This window comes from Hyaena hyaena, unplaced genomic scaffold, assembly GCF_003009895.1.
Source record: "Hyaena hyaena isolate Hyena2069 unplaced genomic scaffold, ASM300989v1 scaffold_376, whole genome shotgun sequence".
In the NCBI taxonomy this organism is placed as follows: Eukaryota; Metazoa; Chordata; class Mammalia; order Carnivora; family Hyaenidae; genus Hyaena; species Hyaena hyaena.
In genome coordinates, this window is record NW_024081008.1 from 1,034,503 (window position 1) to 1,044,872 (window position 10,370).

Here is a 10,370-nt window from a genome sequence, read left to right on the forward strand (position 1 = left end):
ATCCAGGGCCTCAGGGGGAGCTCTGCCTTGGCGGTTGCGGGGAGGAGAGGGGCGGCGCTCCAGTCCCTTGAACCAAGCGCTGCACCTCGCTTGGGGACGCAGCCAAAGCGGGTCATGCTCTTTAATGCAGGCGGGGCCTAGTTTCCAAATCCCAGTCCGCGCGCCCCCTCGGGGCAATTCCAAGCCTTTGCCCGGCCCTGGGGGCGGAGCCGGATCGCTGCTCCCTTCTCCTCGAGGTCGGGTTGGCGAGCACGGACGGGGGTGTGCCTGGGGGGCGCGCCGGGCCCGCTGGAGGGGGGGAACCGGGTCCCTCTGTGTCTTGTCACCTGAAACACGAACTCGCGGGCAGATCTCCCCGTTTTAAGCCCTTCGCCTTCCCTCTGGCTTCCCGGCAGCCAGCCAGGAGCGCAGAGGCCTGGTACCGCGCGGCTTCTCCAGGAGTACAGCCACCAGGAGCTCAAAGAAGTGGTCCGAGCGCAGGGATTCAGTGCACACGGTCCCTCTGTGCCCCAAGCAGAGGTTTTTCTATTTCCCAGCGACAGGGACCGTGTCTTGAGTAGTTTCAGACTCTCTCTCTTTCCCCTCTCACTCCCTGCAGAGGGGGATCGCCCCCGTCCCTCGAGTCCCCGATCCCGGCCCGATTTTATCTTCCCCAGTTCACACTCAAGTTAGAGGCTTTCTCAGTGGATTCTGCGTCCTTTTTCTCCCAATCTAGGTTCTGTAAGGTTTCCTATGGCTTCAGATCTTTTCCGTGCGAGATATGGGGGCATGTGCCATGCATGGAGCTCCCTACTTCTCCACCATCTTGCCCCCTTCTTTCTCTTCTAGGGTAATCTTGACAACACAGTTGGGTCTCCTGTAGCCTGGTTTTCTTCCTGTAAGATGGGAATAACAATACCTACTTTGCAAGATCATTGTAAGGATCAAGTGAACAGAACTGAGTGTTTTCTCTAATGTCTTAAATACATTTAGAATCTATGTTTTATACCTAGGGTTTTGCTTTATTTTTATTTTCTTTATTATTATTTTTTTTTGCTTTGTCTTGTATATTACAAAGATGTGACATGTTTAAATGACAAAAATGTTGATTTAGGCTTGGAAACAATGTGATATTTATCAACTTTTTTTCCTGGAAGATTTGCTGGCAGTATATAAATGGGTACTTTCCCTCAAATAATAAATTATAGCGCCACAGCAGACTGAACAGTCCCAAGGCAAATAGTTTCCTGAAGTGAATATGATTAAACTCAGCAGGAGGGTGATGGAACACTGACTCTCCTAACTTTGGATACACAGCCATTAAAATGGCCTTCCTGGTCGGGCAAGGCTGAAGTGTTACCATGGCTCCAGTAGGTAAGTAATGTACCAAATAGAATAAGTCTCTTCAGGAAGCAGGAGTTTAAAATGGCACCTTTTTGTAATCAAGTTGAACACTGAGATTTGTAATTTCTAGTTTTCTTCTATTTTCCCATTATTTAGAAATGAAATGCAGTTGAGTAAGTGAGTCAGGTTACGGTGTCTTGTGAACCCTGCATGTAACACCTTTATAAACGAACTTCAATATACTCACATTTTTCTTTTAGCTTAACATGGGAAATCTTGTCCAAACTTAACAGTGAGGAGACTATATTTGTGAATTTCTCAGATGTTCTAATGTTCCATGTCCCAAGAAAGTGACTCTGGAGGAAAACTATCTTCTGGGATGCCTTTACTTGCATCCCATAAAGATAAGAGGGTCAAGACTGTTAAAGAATTTTCCTGCTCTTAAAGAGCCTAATAAAAGACAATTTGACTGAACAGATGCAGCATGGAGTTGTTTTAATGTAGAAGAATTATTTGTTTTTCTTTTACTCTTTTCAGTGGCCAGTTTCCTCTTGATTTTTGAAGCTGAATTTAATTTGTGAAAAATATGGGGAGCACCCAGTTGTTTTAAAGGGTGCCTGTGTCTTTTATAGCTCAGAGTTATGTACTGCATATAGCTGTGTCCTCTGTGTTTGGAAGAGTGGATGAGTACTGACTACCTTCCCAAAGAATATAATCTAGTGGCACACAGGGAAATGAAATAGGAAGTAAATCACAGGGATCACTGGAGTCTCTATTCCTGTGTACAGCCTCAAAATAACTTGCTTCCAGATTGGAAGTGGGAAAGGTCTTTCCTGCTCTTTACGGAACCTTAACCAGCACTGTGATGTACAAAGAAAAGCTAAGGTGGCGTTTTCTGCATCACAGCTCTTAACTTGCTCTTCCACTTCTCTGGAATGTTTCCTATCTTTCCCACCCAGGTTTCTTCATCTGTCAGGTTTCAGCCTAAATTGTCCCCAGGAAGAGAAACCTTCCATCTGAACAATGTCTTCACCCTGTTCTGTACCACACCTTCTCTACTGTTCATGTAACAGGTATTGCCTTTTATAATTATTTTATCTGTAGTCCACCTCGCCCAGTAGAATATGATCTCTCCAAAGACAGAAATTACCTCATTTATCTATTTCCTCAGAACTGGGGAATGAAATAATTGAATGGATGGATGGATGGGTGGATGGATGGATGGATGAGCCTGAGGTAGACTTATAAGTTATACCTTCAGACTGTGCTAATAAAACTGCATTATATATAGAATCACAGAGGAAAGGTAGTTTCTGGATACACAGAATTTTTATGGAGATGAGATTTATTTCCTGATTTTATGCATGTGGCTCATTTATTTTATGGATTTTCTCTGGCTGGCTTTAGATTCCAGAACACCTCCTGCCACCATGTAGAACAGGTCTTGATTGCTTTGCTTAGTTCTGATTCAATATGTGCTCTCCAAACTCTCATTTTAATATCAGTTAAGCCAGACATAATTGAGAAGGGAAATGAGCTGCTGTGGGTACAGATGCACATATATCCAGAACAAACACAAATAATGAGCAGGGAAAATTCTATGCATTACCACGAGGAAAAAACTTTTTTCTCAGAAACAAAAGATGGGAGTTTGAGACCTTGCTCCTTAGCTTGTATCCCCTTAATTAAGTCAGATGGCCTTTTTAAGCCTCAGTTTCCTTAAATTTATGTGCAGATAACAGCAACTACCCTAACTTGTTCTCGGAGTTTCTGTGAGAAATGCATGGCATGGAAAGCACTTGGAAAACTATAAAGCTCTCTGTCCATAAAGGAATTTTTAAAATATAATTTAGGTATTAAGTTCCATAACATATAAACAAAAACCTATGAAATGAAGATCTAGCACATACAAACGCAACGCTCTTACATGGTCCTGGTCACTGAGAAAGTAAGAATGAAATGTTTAGTCAATAAACATGCATCAAATATTTCTATGTTCCGGGATCTAGAATTGACACTTGGGGAATAAGATGGAATATGTGTCTACAGAGTTTCCAGACCACTGGAAAATACAAGCTAGAAATAGCAAACGCATCCAGGAAGTGCCATCAGGGATAGTCCCAGGGCCAGTATAGGTGCTCCATAGGGGGCTGGGAAACATTGTTGAAGGCAATAGGTATCATTCAAGACCTGAAATAGCAATAATGAGGTTAAAGGGTAGGAGGAAGAATGGTTTAAAAGGATAAGGGATTTTTAAAGTCAGGGAGTGAACACAGAAGAGATCATAGAGATTTTGAGAAAGATAGAAATTGTAGACCTGGATGAAGCTCGCTGTATGATGTAGGGTGTGGTAGAAGACGAGGTGGGGAAACTAGGTTGTAGCCAGAAACTGAAGGAGTTTAAACTTTATTTTGAGATGGAAATGGAGATCTTGAAGAATTTCAAGGCATGGTCGTAAAAGGAAAAAGGCCACTCTGCCTATAGTATAGCAAATAATTAGGAGGAAGGGTCTCAGGAATGTAAGTTAAGAGGTTGACTAAGGAGCTGAGGCAAGAGGTGGAGAAGGTGGTGTCGGGGGCGGGGGCGGCTGGAGAGACACTGAGGTGCTTGGTTATTGAAGGGGGTGAGTGAAACCACACGGGAGGAGTCTCCCCCCCCCCCACCATTCTGGGTTGAAGCTGTTCTTCTCATTGTAAGAAACAGAGCCTCTGAATACCAGTTGCTCCTGTCTCTTCAGACTTCAATCCAAACCTTCAACCAGAAAGTAGAAGAATACTGTGGCTTCACTGTTTTTCTTGGATCTATTCCTAAATATCACATAAGGCTTAGGAAGAAAAGAAGCCTGATGCATAAGACATTTTGTGCCGTGGCTGCTTCTTCAGAGAAACTTACACAGAAAAACTTTCCCTTTTTTATCACTAGAAATGAAATGTGTAAGTTTCTAGTTACCTGTAAATCTCAGGGGCCATCTACTTAGGGAACAAAATATTTAGGTATAGAGAAATTTTGTTGTTCTAACTACTAGAGCATAATAGATACATTTAATGCTAGAATACTTAATATTATTTACTATTTTGAATTGACGTGCTAAACTATGTTAAGAGGCCACAGTCAGTATATAAACAATATTTCTTAAGATTGTGGATATCAAAGAAATGAGAGAGGCTTATTTGAACAAATCCCTACTATTATGTCTTCTCATAAAAATAAATGTGTGGAATATATAAAACATAAAGAACTACCTGATTCTTTGCACTGTCCAATTGCTAATATTCCATGTAAGTGCTAAGAAAATCCTAAAGTGAAAAATTTAAGTAAAATACAGACTGGGGGCACTTGATAGCTCGGAAGATTAAGTGTCCAACTCTTGATTTCTACTCAGGTCATGATCTCACAGTTCATAGGTTCATGCCCTGTGTTGGGCTATGCACTGACAGTGCGGAGCCTGCTTGGGATTCTCTCTCTCCTTCTGCCTCCCTTGCTCATGCTCATGCACTTGCTTTCTCTCAGAATAAACAACACTTGAAAAAAAAAAAAAAGATAGGGACTTAGATTGTTAGAGAATAAAGATTATAAAATATTAATAGTAGTCACATTTATTGAGCATTTACTATTTGTTAGGCATTGACCACTAGATGATAGAACTGGCATTTGGACTCAGATCTGACTTGACAGTCTACAGTCTATGTTCGGCAGTTTACCTTGCAGCTTAACTGGTGTTCACAGGCCACAAGAAGGCCAAAGTTCATATTTTGCTGACCTTACATGGCCACACATATTATTTTCATCTTATTGGTCACATAATTGCCAACACTTAAAATCAGGTTACTTCACACATATTCTTGAATTTGTAGCTTCTTTTGGAAAATTGTGAGATACGACCTGGGTTTTTGTTGTTGTTCTGTTTTGTTTTGTTTTTGCAGAAAAACAAGTCAGTTGGATTTCAGCTTCAGAATGGGCCAACATGACATAGGATAATACAGAATAAAGTTTATATCTGTACTCTCTAGTTCACCATAATTTTTAATTTTCATTGTTTCTCGCTGAGTTATCATCACTGAGGCCAGATGTCAATTGGCTTTAGTGATGAGTGCTTGTCTTACAGTTATGCTTTAGACACAATTAGAAAGTGGCAGTTGTTTTGTATTCAGGTTTTCATAATGTTAAAAAAAAAAAAAACCCAAAAAACTAAAAGGTAGGGAATGCCAGTTGGTGTGGTGACTCTGCCAAACAATATGGAGGTTCCTCAAAAAGTTAAAAATAGAACTACCTTACAACCCAGCAATTGCACTACTAGTTATTTGACCAAAAGATACAGAAATACTGATTTGAAGGGCTACATCCACCCCAAGGTTTACAGCAGAATTATCAATAATAGCCAAACTACAGATTCAGCCCAAGTGTCCATCCACTGAAAAATGAATAAAAAAGGTGTGGCATATATACATTTGAATATTACTCAGCCATCACAAAGAATGAAATCTTGTTATTTGCAATGACATGGATGGAACTAGGATATATTATGCTAAATGAAGGAAGTCATAGAAAGACAAACACTCTCTGATCTCACTCATACAGTGAATTTAAGAAACAAAACAGGTGAACATAGTGGGAAAGAGAACCACACCAGAAAACAGACACTTAATAATAGAGAACAAACTGAGGGTTGATGGAGGGAGCTGGGAGGGAGCTGGGCTAGAATGGGTGATGGACATTAAGTAGAGGATTTGTTGTGATGAGCACTGGGTTGTATATAAGTGATTGAATCACTGAATTCTATTCTTGGGGGGAAAAAAACTTAAAAGGTAGCTGAAGACAGCTGCATGTTTACAAAAAAATGAGAGAAAATATACATTTCTGAGGCTTTGAGAAATTCTACTTATTTACATGAACTTCTTGGCCCATTGAATTTTTCATACTAACCCTCTTACCAGCCCCTTACAACTTCAGAATGGAGGCTCAGAGACACTCAGGATGGATGCTGGCATATTTTTTAAAGCTCCCAGTAATTTTAAAGCAGTTCGAGAATCACTGGGTTAACAGTGCAATTGGTTACAGCCAGAGCCTGGTCTCCTTCCCTGAGTCTGGCGTAAATGTGTGGGTGACTCGCACAGGGGCAGAGAAGCATGGCTGGCTGTGTGGCCCATCTCAGTAGCAGGACAAAGCCATCCATTTAAGTGAAAAGGCCTTTATGTTTTCCTTTCATTTTACATTTTCTAAGCTTTGCTTATTTCTGTTTACTCTTTTTGGCAAATATTTTAAAAAGTCTTTCCAATTTAACATAGCCAGTAGCCTATTTATAACAAGCCTGCAGCTGGGAATAGCTAATACTGGTGAGTCATCATCTCCCTCAGCAGGAAAGACATTGCTCACAGAGTGGGGAGTGATGGAAGCTTAGCCACTTCCTACTCAACTAGACGTTCATAAAGTTACTGGGTCACTTTTTCCCCTGAAAATCTAATGGAAGTATACTAGAAGAAATCTTCCAGGGCCCCAACTATTGACAGCCAGAGGAAGCAAGGGTGAGAATAGGTAACAATTGAAATGGAGCATAAAGCCCAGCTCTGCAGGTAGCACGTGCACAGGGCATAACCAAGCTTTAGACATCCCTCAAGAACGTCACACATCAATTTGAGAGATATCCTGACAGCACAGGGAATAAGTGAGGAGTCTGTTTTAGGAATGGTTCAGCTCAACAGACTTATGATCCAGCTTTTCTATGTAAAACTGATACATCTTTGTACAACTGACTGAGTACACAGTGAAGATCTGAGAATTTGTAGTCTGAAAAAATGAAGTATATGAAATTAAATTCTTTCTTGTTTAAGTATTTAACATCCTGGAGGTAAAGCCTTGAACTTATTATCAGATTATCAGTACCTTTCTTTTTTTGTAATGTTCATTTATTTATTTTTGAGGGAGCATGAGCAGGAGAGGGGCAGAGAGAGCCCAGAAGTGAGAATCCCAAGAAGGCTCCAAACTATAAGCACAGAGCCTAACAGGGAGGTCAAACCCATGAACCATGAAATCATGACCTGAGGCGCTCAGGCTTATGAAATCATGACCTCAGATGCTTAACTGACTGAGCCACTGAGATTCCCATATCAGTCCCTTTTTGAACAAAAATTATCAATCATGTTGTAGGCTTCAACATCTTTCAGTATTGATTAATTACTTTATTTGGAAAAAACTCAGAACTAGCCACTCTGGGTTAACTTCATCTGGTCAATGCTGTGGCTAATTTCTCAAGATCCTCAGTCTCAGAACAGATCTTGTTTTTGTGGAGAGTCTTAACTTAGTGGATGGAGGAGTAGAGTTGGCAAATACATGTAATAGAACCACCTTATGATATTAATGAGTTTACAGTATGAAATTCTTGTTGTGTGCTATACCTCCCATCTCTTGCCTTTGTACTATCTGGGTGCATGGAGACAAGACTGAGCAAGTAAAATGACCACAGCGGGGTCTTCATGGGTTGTGATATGGGGTTCTCCTTTATTTAGAGCTAATGCATGTATCTAACTGATCCATATGTCAGGAGTGATTTCTGTGAGTCTTTTTTCATACGTTTCTGCCCATGCCAATTGCATGATGGTTGAGATACCTATCCTAGAATCCATTAGATGTGATCTGAATCCTTGCACAACTCTATGCAAGCTGTAAGATCTAAGACAGCTTGCTTGATTTCCTAAAGTTTCATTTCCTCATATGTAAAACCAAAATAATAATAGTGTCTACTCCATAAAGCCATCCTGAAAATCAAATGAGATAACCTATGTTTAAAACAGAGTGTCTACATCACCGTCTGCCCTAGTGTTAGACACCACCCCATCGCTCACCATAATATCAGATCTCCACCTTCCAAATACTGTTTATGTAGAAAAGTGCAGCTTTCTCCATTTGTCCTTTTTGAAATCTCCAATCTTTGCAGTTAGAATTTATGTCTCTCTCCTCAACTTTGCTTTGCACTTTGTTTAAACCTTTATTACTCTAAAACTAAATTACAGTCTGGCTTGTAACACAGTATTTATTTCCCTAATATACAGTGAACTTCTCAAGAGCAGATTCCATATCTTGTTTGTTTTTTTTTATTTCCCAGGACATATTATAATGACTGATCTCTGTAATATGCTTATTGTAAGAATGTGTCTAGGTGACTAGTTACTGTCTCTAAATTGGTCTTATCCCACCACTGCTTAGCACAACTGTGATAAATATTGTTATGATTTCATGAGGATCCCTCAGAAACAAAATTAGGAAGAAAAAAAACAAAACAGTGACTAGAATATTTATGCATTTTAATAGCTTGTTTTCTAGTTGTAAAAAATAATAGAAAATTAGTCAAGAAGACTAAAAATATTTACCAGTAATCCATCCAACTACAAGACAAACATGACATGCTTATTTTTGCATATACATTTTTTAGTGTTTTAACATATTTTTAACAAAGGTAAGGTCACATTTGTGTATATGTGTATGCACATGAGAAAATGTCTTCATTTCACTTAAGGTTAAATTATTAAACCTTTCCAGTAAAATTTAAAATCCCTTTGCAGTGCTCACTTTGGCAGCACTTATACTAAAATTGGAAGGATACAGAGAAGATTAGCATGGCCCCTGCGCAAGGATGGCACGCAAATTCGTGAAGCGTTCCATATTTTTTGGGCAGAAGACATTAACAGACACTTCTCCAAAGAGGACATCCAGATGGCCAACAGACACATGAAATGATGCTCAGCGTCCTTCATCATCAGGGAAATACAAATCTAAACCACACTGAGATACCACCTCACGCTGGTCAGAGTGGCTAAAATGAACAAATCAGGAGACTACAGATGCTGGCGAGGATGTGGAGAAATGGGCATCCTCCTCCACTATTGGTGGGAATGTAAACTGGTGCAGCCTCTCTGGAAAACAGTGTGGAGGTTCCTCAAAAAATTAACAATAGAACTCCCCTAGGACCCAGCAGTAGCACTACTAGGAATTTACCCAAGGGACACAGGAGTGCTGATGCATAGGGGCACATGTACCCCAATGTTCTTAGCAGCACTCTCAACAATTGCCAGATCATGAAAAGATCCTAAATAAATGCCCATCAACTGATGAATGGATCAAGAATATGTGGTATATCTCTACAATGGAATACTACATGGCAATGAGAAAGAATGAAATCTGGCCGTTTGCAGCAATGTGGATGGAACTCAAGAATGTTATGCTGAGCAAAATAAGCCAGGCAGAGAAAGACAGATACCATATGTTTTCAGTTATAAGTGGATCGGGAGAAACTTAACAGAGGACCATGGGGGAGGAGAAGAGGAAAAAATAATTGGGGAGAGGGAGAGAGACTCTTGAATACTGAGAACTAACGAAGGGTTGACAGGGGCTGGAGGAGAGTGGAAAATGGGTGATGGGCGTGGAGGAGGGCGCTTGTTGGGATGAGCACTGGATGTTATATTGAAACCAACTTGACAATAAACTATGAAAGAAAAAATTAAAGAGGATATTTTAGAAATTAAAAAAAATAAAATCTCTTTGCAAACATTATTTTTGATGTCTATATAGACAACCATGTCATTTTTGCATAGGAATTGTTTTCTTCCATTCCAACCCGTATGCTTATTTGTTCCTTTTTCTACCTCATTGTGCTAGCTAGAACTTCCAGTACTGAATTGAAAGTCTTAAGGGGGAAGCTTTCAATCTCTCACCTGTTAATATAATGTTAGCTCTAAGTCAGTGCTGTTTTAAACCAAACTGAAGTTTGTCTATAACCTGTTTCTGAGATATTTGATAAACATATGTTGATTTGTTTCAAATGCTTTGGGTATTTGAATCAGCTGATATGACCATGTGACTTTTCTTCTATAGGCTCTTATTATGGTGGAATGAAGTGATTTATTTTCAAATATCATAAAGTCTTGCATCACTGGAATAAATCCATTTTAGATACTGCCTGTAATTCTTGTTATATATTGCAGAATTCTATTTGTTAAGAATAATTGCATATTTGGGAGGGTTAGTGGTCTGTAATGTGCTAGTCTGAGTTTTGG

General features: G+C 39.9%; 1 non-coding gene across 1 annotated transcript; it reads left to right on the forward strand.

Annotated features, from left to right (window-relative positions):
• The first annotated feature begins 8,878 nt into the window (after positions 1-8,878).
• LOC120244238 lies at positions 8,879-8,985 on the forward strand. The gene has a single exon (XR_005531512.1). It is a non-coding gene; the product is annotated as a U6 spliceosomal RNA (small nuclear RNA).
• Positions 8,986-10,370: the final 1,385 nt, after the last annotated feature.